This window comes from Pundamilia nyererei, unplaced genomic scaffold, assembly GCF_000239375.1.
Source record: "Pundamilia nyererei isolate P.nyererei 1_Seehausen unplaced genomic scaffold, PunNye1.0 scaffold00045, whole genome shotgun sequence".
NCBI lineage: Eukaryota > Metazoa > Chordata > Actinopteri > Cichliformes > Cichlidae > Pundamilia > Pundamilia nyererei.
In genome coordinates, this window is record NW_005187446.1 from 972,258 (window position 1) to 972,849 (window position 592).

A 592-nucleotide genomic window follows, 5' to 3' on the forward strand; every position below is an offset into this window, starting at 1 on the left:
TTTTTTTTTGCTTAAAACTAAGTTAATCAATTACTCCAAACAACACACTGAGACCAAAACCTAAATTATTGATTCTTAGTTCTGTCATTAATATTGTTGTATTTAATCTCAATAAATACATTCACATCTCAAAATGAGTGAATTTATGTCTTTAACATCATAAATTAATGTTATTCTACACATCAAGCCTTGGAAACAGAGTTTGACACATTTTTTTCGTATTATTTGTTTAAATGGTTTTAACTTGGACTCTTTTATGCAGCTCGTTCTGAAACACTACTAATCTGTATTTGCTCTTAAACTGGTGCCTCTGCTAGTAAGCTTGAAAAGAAAGGATAGCCACATTAAATCCATTTTACAAGATAAAACAAAAAGAAACAAATGAAACTAAATTTGAAAATGAAGCTTGAGCTCTTACCTTAATTTTGAGCAGATTTTGTGTCTTTTAGTTCAGCAAAAATCTTTCTTCATCCTCTCGTGCTTCACTTCAACAAAAACAAAGATCTCAAGGATGCAAAAGTGCAGAACCCAGAAGGCCTTTGAAGAGAGAGCTGCACTCTGGAAATTTGCAGGTTGATGCAAACCCCAGATC

General features: G+C 32.3%; 1 protein-coding gene across 1 annotated transcript in view; it reads right to left on the minus strand.

Annotated features, from left to right (window-relative positions):
• Positions 1 to 592, minus strand: part of LOC102214407 (T-cell surface glycoprotein CD4-like) — a 5,530-nt gene extending 4,938 nt beyond the window's left edge. Inside the window, exon 1 of the mRNA XM_013910566.1 lies at positions 419 to 592. The gene's annotated coding sequence lies outside the window, so the exon portion shown is untranslated. The remainder of the gene's footprint in view (positions 1 to 418) is intronic.